The sequence below is a fragment of the Apodemus sylvaticus genome, chromosome 23, assembly GCF_947179515.1.
Source record: "Apodemus sylvaticus chromosome 23, mApoSyl1.1, whole genome shotgun sequence".
Lineage (NCBI taxonomy): Eukaryota > Metazoa > Chordata > Mammalia > Rodentia > Muridae > Apodemus > Apodemus sylvaticus.
In genome coordinates this window covers 3,922,721-3,949,074 of record NC_067494.1, presented here as the reverse complement: position 1 = coordinate 3,949,074, position 26,354 = coordinate 3,922,721, and the positions used below count along the sequence as shown (strand labels likewise).

The 26,354-nt window shown below is 39.3% G+C and overlaps 1 pseudogene; it reads left to right on the top strand.

The window, feature by feature from the left end:
• Positions 1–19,243, top strand: part of LOC127674235 (pyruvate kinase PKM-like) — a 59,448-nt pseudogene extending 40,205 nt beyond the window's left edge.
• Positions 19,244–26,354: the final 7,111 nt, after the last annotated feature.

Sequence of the window (26,354 nt, the reverse complement as noted above, 5' to 3'; positions counted from 1 at the left end):
AGGCATTAAGTCACTTCAGAAGATGATATTTAAAAAAACTTAAATCAATGGGAATATTTAAAAATTAAAATCTGCCTGCATATGGACAGTGATCCAACAATTTCAGCAGACTTTGAGAAAAATACATTGTGTATCCTGTGAAATATATACTGACTTTAGGAAAACATTTGATGATTTTTATTTATTTATTTATTTATTTATTTATTTATTTATTTATTTATTTATTTAATTTGACAATGTATTTTAACAAGTGATAGACTAGAAAAAGAAATGTCATCAGAATGGATTAAGTGAATTGGATCTTTATTGAAAGCTATGCTTTCATATTTTTTAGTGTGGAAAAAAAATGTAGCCAATGAATTGTCTAGTGACCGTGCCACTGAGATTTGTGCTTTAGTCTTATCAGTTACTCAAGAAAAGACAGAGGATGCAGGTTTATTACATTTTTTCATATGATATTTGGTGAGCCATCTTCTGAGATACCCCAGGGAGTAGATCATAGCATGCTGTCTGTGGCACTGGATAATTCTTCATTGTGATAAGATATCTGTTCATTGTGATGTTTGGTGGTATTCCCAATAACAAATGCTTCATTAAGAAATAATACAATTTTTATTCAGCCTTGACCTCCCTCCCAAGCTCTGTTCCTGAAAACTTACAGACATCTGTTTAATGAATAAATAAAAGAATACAAAATGAGATTCAATTTTGAATATGTATTTTTAAAAGCACACACATTTCTTCTCCATAAAGAAATCCAACTGAAAAAAATGTGTTGTTAAAAACACAAGTGTGCCCTTTCCTCAGCCTTGAGTAGGCTAAGCAAAGCCAAGATGGGTTTATAACCCAGAGGGAGTCTCCTAGCCTCAATGTATTTGCAATTTCCTACCTGAGCTCTGAGGAGTTGACCACCTGCTGAGCTTGCTTTGCAACTCAATCCAGCTGAAACAAAGGATCAGTCTGTGGGTTTTCCCTGTATAAACTCAGATCTGAAAATTAAAATTTTAGCCTTGATCAGAAACCTTTCTCTTGGCTTCATCCTTCTCTCACCCACCCATCCTTTTTCATTTCCAGCCTCCCTTTCAGATATGCAGTTCAACCAAAGCTGCTGGACAGCCACAACAAGGTTTAATATAAATTTACTATGAACAGAAAAGTATGTAACTACAAAACAAAAAGTATATAAACACAAAACAAAACTAATCCAGCCCAGCTTTGGCACACATTGACATGGAAAACCCACAAGCAGCAGGATATTAGAATCCCTAATGTAACATATTCTATTCAGTTGACTTACATTTTGAGAAACTAGTCTAAATTGATTGTTGGAATATCTACAGATCACATTTCTGGAAAAAAGTTATCAAATGATTAACTGAAATAATTGAGTCATTAAATCCTAGTTTTAAAAAAACCTGGAGTACAAATAAATTTTAAATAATTGAAAACTACCTGTCTGATAATTAGAGCCTAAGATAAAATTAAAATAAAGGTTTGAAATTTTAAAAAGATATCTTTAGAGTTAAAGGTAATAATGCTTTTGTAAAAATAAAGCATTTAAAAAGTGCAGTAACAAATCTTGAAATCACATAAATACTTATTATCTGAGGAACTACTAGTATTTAATGATCAAATTAATATTCTCAAAATACTTGATACTCATCCCATAATGATACTTATACATTATTTGAGCATAGCAAAAGTTGAAATATTATTCAAAATATACAAAATGTATCCATATCCAAAACATAATTGCCTGGAATGTTTTGTTTAGATCCAATTTGAGATTATTATTGATAACAATTTATCCAATAAGCAAATCAACTATTTTCCCCCATCCTGTCAAAGTGAGGCATACTCTACATAAATTTCATGGACATTTATTTGGTTGACAGAATGATCAAATATACAAATGATGAATCTTGTGTGGCAGGCAAGGAAAAAAAAAACAAACACAAAGACATAATGAGCAAAGAAAGCTGTCTCCTAGACCTCCCCCCACAAGGCCCTATTTTATTCTTCATTGTCCAATTTCACATTACACAATTCCTACTAATTTTCTCTCATAGATGCTCAAGATCTCTTTCAATTACCCAAACATAAATGGTATTAAAGAGACTTCACCACTGATGGAGATAGAGAGGTGTTTTCCACAGTTCAGGCTGGCATTTCTCATATCTCTGGGGAGAGTATGACATTCCTCTCCATAGCAAACTAGAGATTTCCTTAAGAGACAGTGCAATGATCACCCAAGATAGCTTTCTGTGTTGGGGTCTCTGAATTGAAAGTCAATGGTTACCAATCCACTGACACATCTTTTTACATCAAGTACCAGAATTATCATAGGCATATGACAGAAATGTCTGTCCTTCCTAAACCTAGTAGCAACATCCATTAGTCTTCCTGCTATGTAACCTCACTGTGTTCTATTCTAGCTTCTGGCTTTGTCCTATGGTTTCTCTGCTCACTGTCTGCCATCCCATGTGTACTGCCGACTCTGTCAGCTCCTCTGGGAGCCTTGGATCACAATCTATCAGAGCCTTGCCAAACCAGCCACAGGAAAGGTTGCCCTCACACAAACCAGTAAGCTTTCATGACTTAGACTTTATACTGTGCCACCTGAGCACTTCAACTTTTACTATCTTTTCTTTCTCTATCCTAATATTTTCTCCCCTGAAAACTATGGCCCTAGAAGATCACAGATATGACAGTTCCTGGAAACTGAGCAATTTTAGATTTAACAAAATACAGGTCTTAGGGATGATATTTTAATATTCTCCATTTAAAAAATACTCATGAAATAAGACAAGTTAATCACAATCAAAGTAACAAATTTATTTCTGCTCAGCCGAATACAGATGGCATACAGTGATGTATACAAGAGAACAAAATCAGACATTAAGAATTTCAGTTTGGGGGGGGGCTGGTAAAGGGGAAAGCTTTTAGAATGTAAACAAAGAATATCGAAAATAAAAAAAAAAAGAAATGGAAAAAAAAAAAGAAATTCAGTTTGACCCCACTACACACAGATGAATTCTGTCCTCATTGTCATTTTAGTGTCCCTGATTTTTGGACAATGATGAGTTCACATGAAAACTGCATCTGTCACTCCAGAGGCTTGTTTGTGAAAGAAATTTGTACTCTGTGAAGTTAGGAAGAAGGAAAAGTTATTGCTATGGATGTATCTAAAATAGATCCAATCAGCATTAAGATAAAAGAGTGCTAAATTTGGGGAGTTGTTTTTCAAGCATAAACTCTGAATCTGTTGAAATGTTTATCAACAGAATGAAATAGTTACTAAACAGACTTAGGAATGTGTCCTGAGGAATTAAAAGCCCCTTTTAGCTGACAAAGTTTATTGTGAATTCAGTATCATCGACCCTTAATCCCAAAGGATTCTTCACACCTGGGCACTCACCCAAGTGCTATTTAAGTCCATGGTTCAAATTAACTCAGTTATATGTTATATGTAATGAAAGCTAACAGCCCAACAAATAATTTCTACTTCATAAACATATCTAACAAGTGAAGGAAAGAATTCCTATTCTTTACGAGCCAAAGTTTCCACTCAATGTCTCAGACAAGGCTACTTCAACACATACCAAAAATAAATAAAAAAAAAGAGCTAGAAGAAGGAGACTCTCATAAAAGCAGAACAACTCAGAGAAAGTTTTTCCTCTCCTAGTAATGATGGCTAGGCCAGGCGCCTGCCAAAACCACTCATTTTGGAAACATTATTTGTCTTGCTGTTCACTCAACATCTAGCACATAAACTGCATTTGTTAGTAACACAGCAGCACCAATAGTGTCATATATAACAGCAATGGAAGGAGACGCTACCTGAGAGCATCTGCGACCTGAAGCCAAATTCAGTGCAGAACCACCTTATTAAAAACATCAGAGAAATTTCTAAGATAAAGACAAGTATTTTTCTTTTGCCTTCTTTTCTTTTCTTTTTTCTTTCTTTTTTTTTTCTTTTTGGCCATGGCAATAGACAATTTTTGTAATTTGTGTCTTGACATTTTCAGAATATGTGTATTCTGTAGATCCTATTCAATAAGAGCTGAGGGAAGTTGTGGGAAAGTAGTGGCATGTACTACAGAAGCAGATGATGAAATCTGAAGGGTCAAAAGAGCATCAGCCATAAGGGAGATGATGCCGTGGGATGTGTGTGCATGGAATTGGCTGGGTCATGTGGGTTCATTTTCTCCCAAGGACTACAGGATCCCCCTGCCCCACATGCAGTACTCTGCTGTAGACAAACGTAATCAGTGACACTACCAGGGATTAGAGGTACAGCCACTCTCATCTTGGTAGCTGAGATCCTTGGTTATGAAGACTTGAGTTCTTGAGTTTTGTAGCAAACAAGGTCTGCAAGTCCTCTTCTGTGGCTTCTCAGGCTGTCTTTCTTTAAGCCATTCTCCATACTTAAGTCTAATTCTGCTAGAACTCTCTAAACTCGATTCTTATTTTTTACTTTTATTTATTTCTTTTCTTCCTATCAGGCAACTCCTACATCCTGACAACATGACTGGGTTGGCAGCCACAGTGTGGACTACACAGTGGAATCAAGTTGGGAGCCAAAATATCTACCCACTCAGGACGTAGGGGTCCATTCAGAAATCATTCTGCCATGGCTGCCCATGGTCAGATGAGTGAACCCAGGCCTGTGGTAACTATAGGCACACAGGTCCATCACCAGGTGGCCACTTGTTCTGTGTTTAGGCAACCATACTAAGAACTCTTATGCTTGTTCAGCTGTCCAAAAAAGTTTGACAGCAGACTGTGTTGGCTGGCAAGCTAAGGCTCACACCTGAGACATCAGGAGGCCACCACTGTCAACTTGAACCCAGCCCAAGTTGTGAGATCACTGGGATCTTTTTCTCTGCTTTGCAGCAGCTACTATTCCTGTTGTCTCTGCATTGGTCATTGTCCTTGTCTTAGTGTTCTTGGTACTACCTCTGCTTTCTGCTGACCCCTGTTTCTTGCTGATCCAGCTCAGATCACATTACTAAAAGTTGGCAAGAGGGGACAACCTGAGCTAACAACCTGACTAAGCTAACCCAGCAGTGTCTGCCAGATGATTCTGGGAGGCAGCCTATGCAGCCAGATTGCCTGGCCTGAAAAAGGGGTATTTGGGCCAATCACAGACATTTGCTTTGGCACTTGTCTGGGCCAATCATAGACTTGCACCTTATCATTAGTCTCTCATAAAGAACATGCTCCCATTCTGTCAAGGTGGACACTGTTACAGAGTTATCTAGAAATCCTTAAGGCTTATTTATAGCATGAAATGTCTGGTACAAATTGTTTAAACAGCCCTGGCAAAGGCTACACCTTTGACAGTGATGGTATTCAGTCCGGGCACACTCGTACTGATGTGTTCATGGTGTGTTCTTAGTGGTTGGCACAAGGCTTGTCTTACTGTCTTTGAGGCCAATGATTCAAACTCTGCAACAAAAGAGATCCTTATAGCTACTTCTAAGGAGACAAATCAACAAGTACTTAATATCTCTGTTTGTTTATAGCAAATAGGCATGGAGTGCTCACAATCAAAACTCAGCATCAACAGTAATTTTAACAATATTTCAACAATGCTTAATACTTTCTCAGCACCCTAGGGAAAGGAGGCCCCTCCATCAGTCACAAAGCTACATTCAGTTATGGAATCTTCCATGAAAACAAGCTGTTACTCCCAAGCCTTATAAGTAACAGGGCCTCTGCTCATAATATACAAGTCCCAGAAAGGTCAGGATCTTTCCAAAGTGAAAGAAAAAGAGCAAGTAGTTAAAAACAATTATTTTTTCAGTAAGTCATGGATGTTTCTTTGAACAAACAAAAAACTATTTTCATGTTGTGTTTCTGTGTGTCAATGCAGAACAAAGCTGTTGATTTGAGATTACAAACCTTTGTATTTGGTGAAATAATAAATTGAAGCCTCCTGGTTCCCAAACTTACAAAAGGTAACATAGGGTTGAAAAGTCCACATTCAGGATTGAACAGGAAAAGGGTAAAGAAAGCAAGAAATCTGAAGTCCTCGAAGGTGTGTGTCTGCTCGTGGGTATGCCCTGTTCGTCCCAGCTTCCTGACTGGTATTCTTATCTAACTAATTTCTGAGTACCTTGACAATGTAAATGGCGCATAAGAAACTCAGCAGAATCCATAAGCACAATACTACTTCCTGTTGGTCAATTAAAATGATCTTTTGACATGTCTCACTTAAGGAAAATGAAAATGAAAAGCATACATATTTTATCAGTGGCTATTTTCTAGGCTCTATTTTGGATATCTTATTGTATACTAGTCTAATAGAGCAAATGTCATCACTTAAATGCAGAATTCCAAACTCAGGAGAGAGGTCAGTGCAATAGAATGTTTTTTGAACTGTCTGCCATGGATTAAAACCATGTTTTAGAGTCGAATTATAGTGAAAATCCCAGGAACAGACTGAGAACAAAGGAGATACAGTCACCATTCATGCAGTGAACTCGGTTTTCAAGACAATGAAAAAAGGGCGATAGAGTTGGGTTGCATGAGAAATTTGTGTTGCAAGCAAGAAAGAATTTCCTAGAAGTTAATTTTTTTAAGCCAATTCTTAATTGTCAATGTTGGTAAGTGTGATATTTATTTTTCATATTGATCAGAATTTACAAACAAAATTAACATATTAAGAAAGAAAAAAATTAGGTGTAGACATACCTTACATGACATAGGACTGCTGGAAATTACCCTAACCTTTCTGAATTTTAGTTTAAGCACTGTAACAAGAAAATATTTTTACAATAGAGTGACTAGGAATACCTAAAGAAACCAATGGATAAGCTGTTGGGTGTTGTCTTAGGGTTTTACTGCTGTGAACAGACACCATTACCAAGGCAACTCTTATAAAGACATTTGATTGGGGCTGGCTTACAGATTCAAAAGTTCAGTCCATTATTGTCATGGCAAGAGCATGGTAGTGTCCAGGCAGGAATGATGCAGGAGGAGCTGAGAGTTCAGATGAGAGTCTTCATATGAAGACTGCTAGTGAAAGACTGGCTTCCAGGCAGCTAGGACTAGGGTATTAAAGCTCATTCCCACAGTAACACACCTACTCCCAAGGCCACACCCTCCAAATAGTGCCACTCTCTCGGCCAAACATATGCAAGTTATCACTTTACATTCCCTGGTTCCTTATGTACTATTATGTTGTCGCTAGCTTTCTGTTTTCCAATTCCTTGACTGCCTAAGATTGGCTGTCCTGGATCTTGCTTTGTATATGGACCTTGAACTCAGACATCTTCATGCTTGTCTCCTGGGATTAAAGGTGTGAACCACAATGCTTGGACTCCAGCTTTTCTTCACCTTCTAGAACTTGCTCTTTCCCAGGCTGGGCGGTAGGGATGCCCAGGGATGTCGAGGGGGCCTGTGTACCTGTAGAGGAAGGCCTCTCAGCTATGGGGGATCCAGACTTGATCCAATGGGGTAAAGGCCTGAGTACCTGCAGAGGAATCCCGGCTGAGCAGGGAGTCCTTGGTCCTTTCTGTCAGCTGGGAACACTATGAGACCTGTTCCATTGCTCCAGCACAGTGGGTTTTGATAAGAGACAGCCCATGACTTTAAAGCTTTATTGTAGAGAAATACAGTGAGAGAGGGGAAGTAGAGAAGTAAAAGCTGCCATGACCACATGGGAAGAGGGAGAAGAGAATAGAAAAGAGAAAGATGAATGAGAGACAAGTAAAGAGATAAGACAAGAGAGAGGAGAGAAAAGGGCAAGAGGGAAGGGTGAAAGACTAAGGAGGGGCCAAACAGTCCCTTTTATAGTGGGCTCCTTGGCTGTTGCCAGGTAACTGTGAGGTGGGGAAAACCAGGCTGTAGTCAGGTGACTGTGGGGGTGGAGTCCAGCCAGAACACAAAGGTTCTGTCCCTATGTGACTGATGACCACAGGGTTATATCCAACACTGTCCTTGAATTCAAGAAGTCTGCTTGGTTTAACTCCTGGGATTAAAGCTGTGTACTACCATGTCTGGTTCTAAACTTAGCTGGGTAGGATCTTCTCCCAAAGTCCTGCTCCCTTAATCTGGTATCTTCTAAAACATAGGATTCAGTTTTATTCTCTTTCCTAGTGACCCTTTAATTGAACCTTTGAGCCATATATTTTGTATTTTTTCTTTCTCAACTTGCTCCTTTTCATTAAAATGTTCTTTATAAGAGTGAACCTTAGTAACCATACCACAGAATTTACATCAGGCTGTTTTGAGACTTCCTTTTTCAAAGTGATTAATCTAAATCTGTTCACCTGAGCCTCAGGCAGACTCTTCAGACAATTTCTAAAAGCAGACATATTCTTCACCAAAATAACACAAAAACAGTCTCTATGCCACATACCAAAATTCTTCTCCACTGAAACCTCTTGGGCCAAGTCAGCATAGTTCAAAACAACTCACAGCAATAAAGTCTTCCGTATTCCTTCTAGGATAGTCAGTCCATTAAGCCGCAGTTAAAGCATTCCAACGCTTTCCAAATCCAAAGTTTCCAAATCCACATTCTTCCAAATAAAACATGGTTAGTCCTATCACAACAGTACCCCACTCCTAATACCAACTTCTGTATTAATTAGAGTTTTCTAGAGTTACAGAATTTTATAGAGTATCTCTCTATATTGAGGGAATTCTTTTTGATGATTTAGTCTGTAGTCCAACTAACCCAACAATGGTTATCTGTGAATGAAAAGTCCAAGAATTTAGTAGTTGCTCAGTCCCATCAGAGTAGTTGTTTCTGCAGGCTTCTGTTGAGGTAGATTCCAACAGATGTGCTGGCAAGTAAATGCAAGCAGGCAGAGAAGAGTGAGTCTTCCTTCTTCCAATGTCCTTATGTAGGTCTCCAGCAGAAGGTATGGCCCAGATTAAAGGTGTCTACCACCATGCCTGGATCTTGGACTTGCTTTGACCCAGGGTGACCTTGAACTCAGAGATATCCTTGCCTCAGTCTCCTGGGATTGAACACCTTGTCTCATCCTAAACATGTTTTGTGGCCACTATGCCTCAAGATTTTCATGCCAAGATCCAGGTCAAAAACTTGTATCTTCCACCTCAAGTTTTGGCTCACAAATGAGCCCCCCAATTCTGGATTGTAGTTCATTCAAGATATAATCAAGTTGACAAGCAGGAATAGCCATTACAGATATATAAATATTACCTTATCTTTTTTTTAAATGACTTGAAATATGAAATTAAATTCAGGATTTAGACACTTGAAGAGTTCCCTGGATGTTTTTTCAACTGAAGAGAGGCTTACACATCTCAATTTTGTTAGATATCTTTAGAAGACATAAGGAGAGGAATGCTTCATACAAAACTTCAGGGAATAAAAGATACAGAATAGAAAGCCAGTGGAAATGGCAAGAGAATGGGAGTGCTGTGCTTGCTACAGGGGAATTTCTAGCCTATTTTAAAATTGCTCATTATGATAGCTAAGCTTTGTTACCAACTTGAGTAGATACAAAATCACTTTGGAAACAGCATTTTCCTATATCTCTTTGAGGTGCCTTTACTTTTAAGTGAGGAAAGCTCAGTAAAAACCATGTTTCTCTGTTATTGTTATTATTATTACCTTGGTGGTTTTTGTTTGTTTGCTTGCTTGCTTCCCTGAGATCAGGTCTCACAGCCCAGGCTGGTCTGGAATTCATAGCTGGTCTTCAATTCCCAATCCTTCTACCTCCAGATCCAGAATGCTATGATTTACAAGGAATGTACCACACTGTCTAGCTCTCTAAATTTAGTCTTTAAATTGGCAAGTGTAAGATTTGAAAGAGATAATGCTTCCTCAGAAACCAGCAACAGTTCTTAGGGATAGAAACAAGAGAATTTTACATTTTTGGTAATAATTTTGGAGGTCTGTGATGTGATCAGAGTGAGTCCTGATCCATTAGAACCAAGAACTACAAAGTCCAAGGTTGAGACCCATGAGTTATGCAAGGGAGTCTACGTAAAGTCTGTGTCACAGAGTGTAGTCAAGGATTGCTGAAAAGCGGACAGTCCAAATAGTTTCTCCAAATAAAGCCTAAAGCTTGGCATGACTTTTGCAGGTCTGGGATCTGCGATGAAGGCATGGAACAATTGGTACGTGCTATTACTCTGACCCAGGACCCCTTTCAGAAAGACCAAGTCAGGTGATCAATGCTATACAGAAGGGTAGAGTAAGATGTCATTATTTCAGGAGAAAAATTAAAACTCAAAAGACAAGCATTAGGATTAGGGTATCTCCTCAATGTTGAAGAGTAACAATGTAAACAATGGTTACCACGGAAGTACTGCAGAAAAATTCTTGTAGAATGAACTTTTATTTTTAATAAAGATGTACTCATAAAACTCAGTCTAGCCATTTCCCACTTGGAAGATTAAATTTCAGGAAGAGCCAATTAATGATTTTCAGAATATGAGTCATCCAAAATAAAGAGAAGAATTTATGAAGTAAAATGGGATACTTTATTTATCTTTGGCTAGTGATATGAACACATAACACAGTATTAGTGTATAGTTTTGGGACTGGTTCTAATTCTACTTGTGATAATTTAGCTCCCAAAATTACAGGGGAACCTGAGCGTCTGCATGTAAGATGCTAAGGGTTCCTGCCCCAACCTGGCTTTGATAGGTAAATAAAGTTGCCAGTGTCTATTGGCTGGGCAGAGTGACAGAGATGGGACGTTTAGAGAGTGGCAGAAGACAGAATAACAGCGTTTTGTATGGGTCCTGTGAATCCAAACTTAGCGCCTCATACTTCAGCAGCAGGTACTTTATGAACTAAGTGCTCTTCTCAGCCCATGTATGAGCACATTTATTAAAAAGTAATCAAATACTGTCAATTGTAGCAATAGTTAGTCTTCAGATTCAGTGCCTTAATATCCAGTACACTTATTTGGTGTTATTCAATACACACTCTTTCTGTTATATGGTGCATTTGTTTTCTCATAATAATAACTGAAAAACAAAATTTGTGTGCATTTTGTAGCAAAGACATCTGAAAAATCCGATGACTCCCCTGACCCAAGTCTATCAGAAAATGATATAGAGTTCCATTATTGTAAGGTCTATTTTGATTGAGAATATCTATATCTATGTCATATCTATATCTATATAATATCTATCAATAGATAGATAGATAGATAGATAGATAGATAGATAGATGATAGATAGATAGATAGATAGATATAGGTATAGATATAGATATTCCCTTATGTCAAATTAGTTTTACACTGCACATAGATCTGGAGAGGCCAGATGTAGGTCTTTCTGAAGTCTCTTCCCCCTACGTTTTAACTTAGCAGTGTGGAAAGGTAAAATATGTTTAGACAACAACTAGCCATCACTGCCAGCCAAATCTTTTGGCGTTTAAATATCTTTCTATACATCCTTTCCTGCCTAGACTATGCGATATCAACTTTGATCCATTCATAGAACCCGGCTCAAACTGTAGCAATTCTGAGCCATATGCTATTTTCTCCAGCACACTCATATGTAGTTATTGATAGTCTATTTATCCATGAACCACAAGGTGAATAAATGTCTGTTTTCCATACCATGCTACACAACATGCAATGTTGCTTCAGGGACAGAAGAGTTGCTGTACAAACACCTAGTGGACAAAGAATAGACTGTATAGTAGTACATGGCAGTCCTGCTTCATTTTGCTAATGAAATTCTGCCAGGAAAGGTGTACATATGGGCAATGACAAAAGCTTTATGATAAGCCTTTGACTTAAAATTTCATGTCAAAATGATTCTTTCAAAGTTCCCATACTTCTGATCTACGAGAGAACTGTCTGAATCAGTAATGACACTGGCCCTGTTTTCCTTTGAACAGAGTAGTGCTTCAATGAAGCTTTTCCCAGTTCTATTTCATACTACTGACTTCTAGAGTTAAGATATTTTTATAAACTTTTTGTTGATTCTTTGTGAATTTCACATGAGCATCCCAATCCCACTCATATCCCTGTTCTGTCTGCTGTCTTCTGCTCTTGCAACCTCCCTCCCAGAGAAAATACAAAAGTAAAAGAATTAACAAAACAAAGCATAGAAATCTCTTGTAGCTTTGAATCTTTGGGACCAGCCCTTTCATGTACTCCAGCATCATAACTGAGGTAGCTGCTTGGGATGGACCAACGCAAAACCCTGGATCTGGGCCTATATGGTACCTGAGTTGGTTGGTCTTCCAGCTTTCCACAGGCACACCAACAGGGAGAGCTCTCCATCACTGCTCTGGCTAGATCACCCAATGGTGCAGTCCTACAGTTGGCAGTAGGCAGGATCAGCTCTCTCACTCTCAGGCCCTTGGTATTGGCTTACTAGTACCCATTCCACCAGATCTGGTTCTACTGTGCTGGCCAGTCAAAGTTCAGGACTGATTCTGCTGAGTGCTACAGCTGGTGAAGGGCAGGGCCAGCTCTCCCACTCTTACGATCCTGATGTCAGCTCTTCCAACTGCTGACTGCCACAGGTGGCTGGCAAGAGGCAGGGCTGGAGGGCACTATCCCCAAAACTGTATCACCTCATAGCAGACAAGTGGTGAGATTAGCTTTCCTAAGCTTACACCTTCTAGGCTCAGTCACCCAAATTGCACCATGGTGTCCAGCTGTACTATGCTACCAAGGCAAGATGCAGGGCCCTGTCTCCCAAGTACTGCATCCCAAGAGAGAGGTGGGACCAGCTCTCTAGAGTGTGGTAGCCAGTGATGGTGGACCCATCTAAGTACAGACCTTAGACATCTAGATGGTCCTAGATGGACCATGGTCTTTAGTGGGATGAGTCATGGACATTGACACAAACCCTTGATGCTGCATGGTAATGGACTCAGATGTGGCCCTCAGGAGCAACATAGGCTGGAACTTTACTATGGCCTTAGGTGGTAGGGAAGTCTACTCACAACAGTCTATCCCTCTCTACCATCACATCTCCAGTTTCTGTTCCACCTCTCTTCATAATGCTCAAACTATTCTGCCTCTCTTTCTCATCCATATATCCACCACATATTTGTACATTGTAGTGGATACTTCCATGGCTGGTAGTTCTATGGGATATCTTTGGCTCACCTGCATTAAGATATTTTCAATCTTGTCAGCCTTTATATTTCGGAGTTTAATATACTTCCTTTTATTCAAGCTTTCGAAGTTAAGAATTCTTATCTGAAGTCATCCCTTTCTGGCACTGGATCATAAAGTACTATAAGAATAACAATAAGCAGAAACTACAATATTCTGTTTTCCAACCTCTGGTCCTTGAGTGACAGCCTTAAAGTGCATGAACTAATTTTTCAACAGGAACTGTTTTATCGAAAGTATGCTACTCTGAACACATTTATTTTTCCCAAACTCTAATGTCAGTGTTTATTATTACCCAGTGTTGAACTTAGTGCTTCATAGTTTTGAAAATATCAACTATATTCCAGTACTAATTTGTCTAGGTAAATGTAGCAGTAAAAAATTAATTTCACATGCAATAGGTATTTGTTTCCTAGTTATAAGATATCAGTTTCTGGAAGATGCTAAAATTGGGTACCAGTTCTGTTATCAGTTCGGTAATTTTCTGGTTCTGCCAGAAGGCAGGAAATGAGAACATGGAGACTTCAATTATTTTCTTAAGGCAACGGTCAAGGGCACCTCACATCATCACATTTTATATTTTAGTGCTAAGAGGAAGTCACATGAGCAAACTTGGACACAATCTTCTCTGTTGATTATAATCCATGACTAGGCTGCTATCTTGTAGCTATATTAATTTCAGTCACTTCTTGGTAACTTCCCCTGTTTGAATGTACTCTCAATTAGAGTCAATTCTTTTCAGAGCCACCACAGCCATTTCCTTTACCCATTGGTATAGTTGGTCATAAGTGTTGTATCAAAGCCACACATGCATAAGAAGAGGTGCATAAATATGTTATTTCCATCTATTTTTACATCTTAAAAATTCTCACTGGATATACTATTCAAATCTCTCCTGAACTCTGACATGTTTGGTCAGGTATAAAGCTATCAGTCTGGCTGAGATTTTATTCATTACTACTGTAAGAATCACAGTGACCTTGATTTAGATACGTCACTTTCATAATCTATTTCTTACATAGCAAAAATCTGGAATATCTCATTATCACATGACTCCAGCTCATTCAGAACAACTTCAAAGTTCTTATATGCCCAGTAAATCTCTTATGGTGCTCTTGTAGGAACTCCTTTGTGTCTTGTCTTCTCTAGTTCTGCTCTTTGCCACTCTCCTCCAATTTCATTGTCCTCCTCTTGCTTTTTAATTTTTTTCTGAGAATGTAAACTCAGCTGTGCTCTTATTAATGCCTATTAATACATTTGTAATCTAAGGTTCCAGAACAGTCCAGGACTTTTCCTCATAATGTATGGAGACAGAAGAACACCTCCTATTTAGAAACATTTAGGCAGAAAACATTTAGGCAGAATCAGTGTTCTTTGCCTCACTGCCATGATTGTTTTTACTTATAGTATGCAAGTCCATTGCACATGTCTTGTACCTTTTTATTGTGTATCAATAATCCAAATTAAGAGAAGAAATTCTGTCACTCTTGTTCATGATATAAAATACTAACCATCATGTGAGTTATCCAAATATATTTTTATGTTATTATTCTTGAGACATACATATTCTGCTTTTTAAAGCAAATATCCTTTATTGTGTAGATTGTTCTACCCAGGGTTTCAATAAAATTGCTATTATTTTAAATTAATAAAAATGTGGTCCATTATGTGTTTTGCTTGTCTTCCTTTTACTTCATATAAAGAATATTTCTCACAACGGTGCAAACACAATGTGAGAATAAGCCTGCCAATGCACATATCTGTTGTGATCATAACCAAAGATGGGTCCACCTTGGAATACAGTCCTCAAAGTACCTTACATCCTACCTCAATTAGTTATGAATCTAAATAATTGAGAAAGATGCACTATCTGGAAAAATACGTTTGGTTTTGAAAATAAGGTTTCCACATTATCCAACGATAGACAATAGGACTTGAGAGGAACATATGCCAACTTATCACCCTGAATAAATGTAGGTATGTTCTTTATATTGTTAGGTTGCATCTAGAACTTAACTAGAATCCATTTCCCCAACATAATTTTACCTTATCATTTTTCATGCTTAGAAAACCTTTATTGATATAATAGATTGGATTGCTAAACAAAATAAATGCTAATATGAAGGAACCCATTTATTTTTCTAAGGTGAAAAATATTTGTTTTGCATTGGGGTGTTAATACTAGTAGTATTGATTCTGTGAAAATACCTATATTAAGAATTTTGACAAATAATTACTAAACAAAAGTAGCCACGATTGATGGATGAGAGAGTATTTTTGCAATTGACTCAGCATTGCATAAATAGCTATTTTCCCCCAGAAGGAAACAAGCCATGTCATCAATTATTTCCTATTCTCCACTTTCATAAGCAATACCAAGAAAAGTTTTTAACAAAAAGGAATATAAGAGTGTAAAGGTTATTTTCACAGTAATGTCAGAACTCTTTGACCCATGTCAGCTCCTCATGCCAAAATTTGCATGGTGATCTATCATCAAAAATTATTTTAATGACCCACCAGTTGACAACTAGATTAAGTTTGCCTTCAGCTCTGTTGAAAACTAGTGAACCGCCTGTCTGGAGAAAATACGGGAGACCTAATCACATCAATAAGGCTTGTGACTGCCATTGATATTACAGGGGAAATTGAAGGACATGTTCATTTATTCATATTCTACCTGGAAAGAGAAACATCTCACTCATGAATTCTGATGAAATATAAAATCAGGTCTAACAGCAAAAGTGACAGCAGTATCAAGGCTAGACGAAACTCTGAGCTACAGCAGTGCACGTTTAAACACTCAAATTAACGCTAATTACCATACAAGAACTGTTTTCATCAAGTGAGATAGAACCATTACTATTTTAAAGAACGAAATCTGAGGCTTCCTGAAAGAAGTTACACTAAGGAGAAAATTTACTCTAGAGTTGTTTTTCTAATTGGGGGTAATTTTTTTTCAGCCCATATCTTTTCCAGGAAATCACAAGTCATAATTAATCTTTAGTAGCAAAGGGACATTGAGATGTACATATAAGATTCCTTAGTAATCTCTGCTTTTCCCTTCAGAAGAACCATGAGAAGTGGAATGCTAACAGGAAGCCCCAAGTCACAGCAGTGTGCTGAGCTAGGCTGTCTAGAAGATGTGCTCCTGTGTTAGGGATGATGGGCTGTCAGCAAACTGTACTTCAAATAGGCAAAATGTTGTCTCTCGTATTCCAGAGGAAAATGAAATCTGACTTGGGCCAGTATTCTCTGAAGCTCTTGCTTTGAGGTTAATTCAAATTAGTTTCCTATCTCTTTACTACTACAACTCTTTACTACTACAACTCTCATGTTTTCAATAATAGGCGTAGTTTCTTTGTTCAGGTATGCCTTCTCACATTATTTTAAGATGTAAGACATGGTCTCACTGGAAATGATGTGTTGAACATCTTCAAAAACTGGAGGCAAAATATGCAGGAGAGAGAAAACAGAGGAAGGCACTAGCATGAAACTCTCTCTCTCTCATACACACACACACACACACACATAAGCACACTGACACACACACACATACACCATGCTATTATGTAAATTTTTCAGGTAAAGAGGCCTCCTTCTTTAATCAGAGAAATATCAACTATAATGTTTATAAAATTATCCCTAAAACTAACTAGAATAAAAATGCAGACAATCAGTGAATTAAGCAAGAAGCAGAATTGCATATATGTGATTAAGCTTCAAGTCTGCTTTCACATAATCTCCAAGACAAAATTCAACTTCCTTTTCAAAATTCACAGATTTGTTTTTCTTTAGAGATATACTTACCCCATAAAATGAAGTTACAGCTTCTCTACAAACACAGAAAATAAGTAACAACACATTAGACAGGAAACTGAGAGCCTCTCAATTGTTGCCATAGTCAGAAGCTTTGGGAAAAGATGTGGGTTCGGCCAGTCTTCACTTCAAAAAACGCTGGGCTTTTCTTTAATGATGCTCTCGAAAAAAAGGAAGAAAGAACGAAAGAAAGAAAGAAAGAAAGAAAGAAAGAAAGAAAGAAAGAAAGAAAGAAAGAAGGAAGGAAAGAAGGAAGGAAGGAAGGAAGGAAGGAAAGAACAAAAGAAAGAAAAGAAAGAAAGAATAAAGAAAAAAGAAAAGAAGAGAAAAAAGAAAAAGATGAGAAGAAAAAGAAAACCTGTCTTGATCTGTGTGAATACAGGCTCATTCTGTCTGCATGTCTTGGTGAGCAGTCTGAGAATATTCAGCCTTGGTGTCCCTACAAACACTCTTTAAGTGCACTCTGGTGAGTGTAAAGACAGGGTCTCAAAGCAAAAGGAAAAGCAGGGCGATCAAACCATGTGCATAGTTTTCAAGGTAATCCTAAAAGCTTGAAGCTAATCAACATGAAATCACCCAGCGTCTCAGAATTTGGGGCCTGTTTTGTTTTTTGTTTTTTGTTTGATTTTTTTGTACTTGTTTTCTTCTTCATACTTTTCCTCAGTCATAAGATTTTAGTAGGAAGGAAAGAAAAACAACTCTGATCAGTTTCTTTGTTTCATTTTCTTTTTTACCACAGTTAGAATCCACAGCGTATAACACAAGTCATGAGAGTAAAACACACGCCCTTACTGAAAAATAACTAGGGCATAGCAGCAGCGCATCCTGACTCAACAAATGCCCGCTTTTGGTACCGAAGCAGGATCCGAAGTACACCAAGGACTTCAGGAACCGTGCTGAAACCACACAGTGAAGCAGGGACTGCCGTCATTCAGACCCAGTAGATCCATGCAGTCATAGCTGACACCTTCCCGGAGCACAAGTGCCACCTGGAAATTGGCTCCGCGCCCATCATGGCCCGCAACACTGGCATCATTTTACCCCTGGCCCTGCTTCCCGAACTGTGGAGATGCTGAAGGAGATGATTAGGTCTGGAATGAGTGTGACTCAGCTGAATTTCTCTTATGAAACCCGAGAGTACCATGCTGAGACCATCAAGAATGTCTGTGCAGCCACACAAAGCTTTGCATCCGTTCCCATTCTCTAGCATCCCCTTGCAGTGGCTCTTCACACAAAGGGACCTGAGATCCGGACTGTACTCATCAAGGGCAGCAGCACTGCAGAGGTGGAGCTGGCGAAGAGAGCCACCCTGAAGATCACCCTGGACAACGCTTACATGGAGAAGGTGATGAGACTATCTCATGGCTGGATTAAGAACATCTGCAAGGTGGTAGAGGTGGGCAGCAAGATCTTCGTGGACAATGGACTCATCTCACTGAAGGTGGAGAAAGTTGCTGACTACCTGGTGACAGAGGTGGACAATGGCAGCTCCTTGGGCAACAAGAAGGGTGTGAACCTGCCCGGCACTGCTGTGGACCTCGCCGCCATGTTGGAAAAGGACATCCAGGACCTGAAGTCTGCAAGTCAGCTGACATGCATGAGGTTAGGAAGGTCCTGGGATAGAAAGGCAAGAACATCAAGATCATCCACAAAATCGAGAACCATGAAGTGTCCGCAGGTTTGATGAAATTCTGGAGGTCAGTGATGGGATCATGGTGGCTCGTGGTAACTTGGGCATTGAGATGCCTGTAGAGAAGGTCTTCAGGGCTCAGATGATGAGGATGATGCAACGGAGCTGTGAAGCCTGACATCTGTGATGTCAGTCCTAGATGGAACATACTGCATCATGCTGTCCAGAGAAACCGCCAAGGAGGACTACCTTCTAGAGGCTGTTCATTGCAGCACCCAATTGCCTGAGAGGCAGAAGCTGCTATCTACCACTTGGAGTTATTCAAGGACCTCGGCTGCCTGGTGCCCATTACCAGAGACCCCACAGAAGCTGCCACCGTGGACACTATGGAGGTCTCATTCAAGTGCTGCAGTGGGGCCATTATTATGCTCACCAAGTCTGGCAGGAGTGCTCTCAACAAGTGGCCAGGAACCGCCCTCGTGCTCCTATCATTGCTGTGACGTGCAATCCCCGGACTGCTTACCAGGTGCATCTATACCATGGCATCTTCCTCGTGCTGTGTAAGGATGCTGTACTGCGAATGTTGACCTTCATATAAACTTGGCCATGGATGTCGGCAGGCCCGAGGCTTCTTCAAGAAGAGAGATGTGGTCATTGTGCTGGCCGGTGACACCCTAGCTCTGGCTTCATCAATACCATGCCTGTAGTGCCTGCACCATGATGACCCTCTGGGGCTCCTCTTCTAGCCCCTGTCCCTTCCCCTCCCCTATTCTATTCATTAGGCCAGCAACGCTTGTAGTGTTTACTCTGAGCCATAGTGTGGCGCTGGTGGGCTGGGACACCAGGGAAAATTAATGCCCCTGAAACTTACAATAGTGCCCAGCTATTTTTCATGGCCCTTCATGAGCCAGGGGTGAAGGAGGAATGCAGGATTAGAAACCCTCTGACTTTATCAAAGAAGGGCAGCATCTTTTCTGTGTACTTTGCTCCTGTAGAAAGTTGTCCAGAGAATTTCCCTAGCCTGGAGTCAGGAGACGGCAAGAGTAGGGTCTGAGGGCGTGGTGCCCAGGGTCCCAGCGTAGATGACTTTTGGCCCTGGACCTGACTTTCTTTCCCAACAGCTTTGGCCTCCCCACTCCTTGTGCACTCCACTGCTGTCACTGCAGAGACTCCACTCTTCACCTTGCATTCTGCAGACTCTCCAAGCCTGTTGCTATAGTACCCACCTGAATGTCAATAAACAGCAGATGAAGAAAAAAGAAGTAACTAGGATATAATCATTATGTTTATGTGAAGTCCTTTCTGGCTGACAACACATAATTTATGTGTTACTACAGGGTCCTGCCGAGCAAAAGAGATGCCCCAGCAGGCGATGCTTACTTACAAAGGAAAGAATTTTTAATGACAGCACATAATGCAACCAACATGCCTAGCACACTTAGAAGTCTGATCGGTTTTTAACCAGTTTGGATAATTTTTGCTGTCAATGGAGTAGTTGTTCTCCAACAATCCTAAATTCCAAGACTTTTATAACACTTCTTTACACATCTGTCAAGCATAGTTATACAGAAATTCTGTCTTCACATGTTGGTATCTGTCATTCATAGTTACACAGAAATTCTGAGCATTTAGAAAATGGAAAACTTACCTGAAGGTTCACCAAATCATAGCAATTTTGAGCTCTTCTGTCCACAGAATAAAATGGACATACATATATGGAAAGGATAAAACACATAGAAATATCTATCAGTTAGTTGGCTTATGGTTTATGATAATAAACTATAGGAGTGTCACATTTTTCTGTTGTAGTTGTCATAGTGAATTTGGGTAGCACATGACTTTACTCACTGTAAAAACTTTAGGCCTGAATAGAACTGGAAGCTGAAATAAATGGTAGAATTGTACAGATTCAAGGTAAGACGGAATTCCAAATTCAGATCAACTATAGTATAAAACTTGGTTGGCGGTGCAGAGTTTTGACACACTTTGTCTTTGTAGTAGAACTGTCACTCAGCCATCATTAGAACTTGTCACCTCTACTCTGGGACCTCCTTGAGATCAATTTCCTGAGGTGTAAGAAGAGCTGACTTGGAGGTGTAGGGATCCTTTGTTATTACAACGCAAAACTATTCATCTTCTATGAAAACTGGTGAGCAGGAGAGCTTAAGCTTTATTTCCGCCTCTGCCACTCACACTCTACTTTTTATCTCAGTATTTAAGCACTTGTGAAAATACATCCCTGACACACCCCTGGTGTGAGCAACTAGAGTCATTTGATGGCCCTGTGAGGAAGGGTTACAGGAAAACTGGACAGAGTTTATCCTTGTATTTATCTTTCTTCCAAGAATTCTTAAATTCTTTCTGTCTTTTTGATTGCCATAATGGTAGTCAAGATAAATAACAAAGATTATTTTTGTCTCATTTTTTATAGGGAGACAAGTTAAGTAACTACTCAAATTAGAAATACCACATGACAAATTCAGCATGTTTCTGCTTTTACTACTAAGCATATTGAGTTTGAATATATGCAAATTTATAAGAGAGATGGACCGGCAGAGATGGACTAGAGAACTCTGTCAAGTGTAGATAGACTATGCAGACTGAAGTTCACTCGCTTACCTAGACAATGCATAACTACCCTCCAAATTTGCATGAAGAAGATGTAGAAATAAGTCTGGAGGTTCAAGGGATGTTTTCTGGGTTAACTTCACAGAATTAGAAGAGAGAGCAAAGGAAAGTAAACGGGAAGGGAAAAAGAACTTGTCAGAGTACAGTTGTCATGGGCAGTTTTACACAATGACACATCAACTTAGAGAACAGAGCAAAAGCAGGAAGCTCGTGAGTAGGGAAGAAGCAGGTTCACAGGTATCATTCTGTAATAGTACACTCTCTATGTGGCCATTACTCAGCTAAGGACCACTTAGAACCTGTAAATATCTAAAGGGTTGAGGCCTTTCAAGAAGAGACTAGCAATTGAATCAGTAGACTGGGGAAAGATTGTCCTTATTCATCAGAAGGAATGTGTGTCCTCCAACCCATTAAGATTCGGAATAGAATTATTTTAACATATTTATTATCTCTCTATCTCTTTATCTCTCTCCCTCTCTCTCTCAACCCCCATCTGTCTGTCTGTCTCTGTCTCTCTCCACCCATCATCTTCTGCCCTAATACATCACAGCTTTTTCTCTTCAGACCTACAGGCTCATACATCATTATACAAGAGATTTCATCATTATCTAATTTACAAATAGTCTATCAACTTCCACAATATATTAGCCAATTCTTACAGTAAATTTCCCCCTTGTTATTCATATAAATATCTATTACATATTTTTTGTCTGCCTGTCTGTGTATCTATCTATCATCTATTATCTCCCATTAGTCCTGTTTCTCTGGAGAACACTATCACAAATTTTGTCACTTATCAAAGACCCTTTTCCTTAATTATTGAACTTTAATTTTAACTTCCCATTTCTTCCTTTTCTAAATATTATACAAGTTCACTGAATATTTCATCTGACTTACTGAGTTGTAGCTCAGCTAAAGTTCTGACCAAGCATTATGCCACTTTTAGATTAGCATGTATAAAGTAATCTATATATAGTCTTCTTGAGAGAATATTACCAAAGACAAAACCACACAGTTGCCATGAATAACTAAAGCAAGGCTGAGAATTGAATAGTTGGAGTAGAGAAGTTTTACTGAAGATCTCTACAAATGCCCTGTGACAGGTTTTCAGTGTCCAATCACAAGAAAATATTAGTGCAGCAGGAGGCCTGTGATTGGACAGGGAAAAGGAGGCAGAGCTAAGAGTTGGAATAACAGAGAATCTCAGGAGAGAAAGGAGGCCAAGATGGAGACAGATGGACAGGAAGAAGAACCTTAACCAGTATGGCATTAAATAGCCACAGGTAGTTATGATATCATAAAGGTCAGAATAATTGGGATAATTTGTCTAATCTAGGTGGGCTGCTTTTATCATTATCAACTGGTTATGAAATTATTGTATTAGAATCTTGTGAATTGAGAATTTATTGATACATAAATCTGTTTGGTTAATCATAAGCTTCTAGAGTTTTGTTTCTACTGGATTGCTGGGTGTTGTGGTGGCTGACCACAGGGTGATCAGCTGTTGCATGGGGCTGGAGTGGCAGCAAAGGGAACTCAGGAGCTCTGGCCCCACTGGAGAGTTGGCAGGCAGAGAGTAGCCCAGTGGGACCACACAGGGACAGAGAGTGGCTGGAAGGAGCACAGGAAGCCTGCCGGTCCTTCTTAATATTTCCCATAACAATGCCTTACAATACTGTAGCAGGTAAGGAATATGTTCTATTCTGATGCTAATATATTGATCTACAGTGAGAGAGTTCTCAGTTAATTTAGAATGATAATAAATTGTCACACTTGATTAATATTAATAGTCCATTAAAGCACCTGTTACGTTGTAGAAAGATAAATAAGAACCACTAGAAAGACTCAGGCACCAGGGAAGCGAGAGGTTCTCAGGACCCAACGGGGATGACATTAGCTGAAATACCCAACAAAGGGGAGCTAGAACCTGAAGCAGCAACCTCCAGTAGATAGGCATGGCCCCAGTTGAAGAATGGGGCCACCCACCGAAATCAAAATTTTTAAACCAGAATTGTTCCTGTCTAAAGGAAACTCGGGGAAAGAAAATGGAGCAGGGACTAAAGTAAAGGCCACCCAGAGAACACCCCACATTTGGATCCATCCCATCTGCAAACACCAAACCCTGACACAATTGCTGAAGTGCTCACAGACAGGAGCTTAGTATGGCTGTACTCTGAGAGGCTCTGCCAGCACCTGACTAAGACAGGTGCAGACACTCGCAGCCAACCATCAGACTGAGCCTGGGGACCCCAAAAGAAGAGTTAGGTGAAGGATTGTAGGATCTGAAGGGGATTGCAAGCCTATAGGAAGAAAAAAAATATCAAATAACCTGTCTACCCAGAGCTCCCAGGGAATAAACCACCAGCCAAAGAGTACACATGGAAGGACCCATGGCTCCAGCAATCTGTGCAGCAGAAGATGGCCTTATCTGGCAATAATGGGAGGGGAGGCACTTGGTCCTATGGAGATTTGTTGCCCCACGTAGGGGATGCTACAGGGGTGAGGAGGGAGTTTGTAGGTGGATGGGTGAGTACCCTCTTAGAGGCAAAGGGGAGGGAAAATGGGGAAGGGGATTTATGGAGGGGAGACTGGAAAGGGGGAACGTTTAAAATCTTGATAAATAAATAACCAATTAATAAAAATGAAACAAAGTTTTACACTCTAGACAAAAAAACTACAAGAGTTATTTGCAAGTTCGTGATGGACATAGCCCTATTTAACTGTTACAAAGTTCAGGAAAAGTACAGGAGGCAGCTCCTCACTGCTTACATTGAACAGGACACTTGTTGGCCACTCCCATGCTTGTATATAAATTACAGAGAAAAGGAAATAAAACAGATATTTCTAATACTAATTAGTTTGGGTTATATAAACATGTAATACTCGCTTGTAATTTAAATGTGCAAAGATTCAAATTTACGGTCCTTATTTTAGGGGAGAGAACTTCACCACATATCAGTGTGAATTTTCTGTACTAAACTTCCTGACTCCCAGTATATTCATCATACTCAGTGAGGTACCAGGCGACTTATCCTGTGCACAGGAGAGTAAGACACCACTACCACTAATCCCAGTTCGCTGCATGTAGAAGATCTCTAGGAATTTCAAATAGCAACAAGCAGATCGTGCAGGTACACTCCACACAGCATTTCTTGTACGCTGAAAACTGGCAGTGAAACAGTGCTCAGTGTTATCTCTGCAAGGTCAGTATTACTTCTGAGAGACTCTGCAGACAAAGATGTTCCAGAGCAATGAAAAGTAGTCTTACTCCTTTCACGGACAGTTCTAACAACATTTTTATAAATCCACGTTTAATTATAAACTGTCGACACAGCATCATGTATCCCTCAAAGCACTGGATATCTCTAAGATCCTTGTAAGAGCTGTGTAATACTAATTTCCCAAGTGTTTTTATCTATCTGAGCCCATGTCTTTACAACTTGGTCCCTCAGTCTAGGAATTCTGAGAAGCCTTTGTTTAGCCGTTTCCAGGCCTAGCAAGAAAAGCTGACGAGAATAAGTGTCTCTGTGTTTCCTACAATTCTGGCTAGAACTTAGGATGAAAAAAGTGAACAGGCTAAGATTAGAGTCTCTTTGAACCCTGCTGTGATCAGAACTCTGGCTCTGATGATGGCGTCACTTACACATCAATGTCTATCTGTGTCCTTATTTTCTGCAGACACTGCTTTAGTTAAGACATCAGAAAGCCCTGACTGCACACAGTGTGCACAAGCTATCAACAGCCGGCTTCCTTATTTGTCCTTCTGGCCCTTGGCTCACTCTCTTTTTCCTCTGTTCTGTTCTATTAACACAGACTTGGGCTCACTGTGTAATTCAGTTCTAATCATGCTAGCACACTCTGCTGTACAGTGGCGACATCACAGCATATTATGCTGACACTGCTCTGCATCAGGACACAGCTGTCTGTTCCAGATGACTAACTTGGAGTTTATGCCCATTCTTCCTTTGGTCTTGGCAGCAACTCAGCAGCTCCTTTCCCCCGCCCCTCACAAAATGATCATGAAATATAAGTATTTCCAATGTTATCTTCTGGAAAGTTTTCCAATATCATTCTTTAGCACTACAGAGGTAATCTGGAATACTTGTGTGTCTGTCTGTACCTAATATATTTTGTCTTCTGAATATGATGTATTACCAACCAACCAAAATTCCAGTTTTAATTAATACTGTATTCACCTGGTTTTTCTCCATCTCACAAAAACTCACTGAGACATTTTTTACTAGAAACAGATCATAGTACAGATTCTGGTACTTTAACTTAAAATGATCTAATCACAATAGAAAAAAGTATTATTGAACAATCTCAATATATAAACAGTTCAAGTTTTACCTGCTAGACTGTGAAAAGAAAGGTAGCCTTATCTGTTGATACATTTTTGGCAAAAATGTATAATTCATTCGGAAAACCTGCTGAATTGTGTATACTTAATATGAATGGATATCAGAAAATAACTTATTTAAAGAATGAATTAAGGTCATTCAAAGGAATGGGGCAACTTCCTTCTTCCTTGTAGCTTCTATACATTGTGTAGAGGAACAAAAAGTTGAAAGATGGCCTGAGAGATGACAAACTGACAAGGAACACCATTTGGCCTTTCTTTGAGACACTGTCCCTAGATCTGAAATCAGCAAACATATACTAAAGCAGGAATCAGCAATATTTTGTTTAAGAATCTTGTAATAAAACAGGGTGCAATGGAATCCCTCCAACATGAAGTAACCATATGCAAAACAATGGTATGTCTGTGTTTTATATGAATGATTTCAACAGTGGACTGGAATGTGTGAGTCCCAATCTATTGTCCAAGTAGACAGAAAATATTAATTGTATTATACTTATTGATTCTTATTACATCGAGAACCACCAGTGCCAAGTAGCCTTGCTGCATGGGCTAGTAAAGACTTCTCCTGTGGAGGTGTCTGCCAGGCAGTACCAATTTCAGTTGAATACAGTGGTGGGCTGCTTCTTCCTTCTAGGGTATCACAGCTCCCTTTATCATCATTTCTACTTTCTCAGTGGAAAAAAACTGAGAAAATGAAGCACTAAAGAATAACTTCTAAGTTTGAAGTACTAATAACAAGTGTATCAAATCTGTCATTTACCATGATGACCTCAAAGTTACACTATTGGTATTGATAGAATTAAGGATGCTAAGAAAACAAACAAAACAAAATCTAAATTTC